Raw genomic sequence first — 391 nt, forward strand, 5'->3', positions numbered from 1 at the left:
TACCCGGAGGCTATCTTCAGGGAGTGATGAAGACAGAGTGATTTTCAGATTATATCACAGGTATTTCTATACATCTGACCCAGTTAGATATATATAAATACCTACTCTGGTTCAATGTGCTCTCAGCTAGTCACATAACTGGAGGGGTTATTGACCAGAGTGCTCTCTAAGAGCAATACAGGTGAGTGACTTGGAAAGAGCATAACTAAATTAGTGCACTTTTTGGGATATCTGTGACTGTAATTTTAATCCTTAATAAATCCAGCTTGTCTGGGCCCCTCAGCTACAAATGTGGCCTAATTTTCAACTTTCATCAAAGAAAATTTTGGTATCTGATAGTTCAAGAAATTGATTATGCAAAACAGGAAATGTATACTTCATTATCATATCT

The sequence above is a fragment of the Penaeus monodon genome, chromosome 27 (genome assembly GCF_015228065.2).
Source record: "Penaeus monodon isolate SGIC_2016 chromosome 27, NSTDA_Pmon_1, whole genome shotgun sequence".
In the NCBI taxonomy this organism is placed as follows: domain Eukaryota; kingdom Metazoa; phylum Arthropoda; class Malacostraca; order Decapoda; family Penaeidae; genus Penaeus; species Penaeus monodon.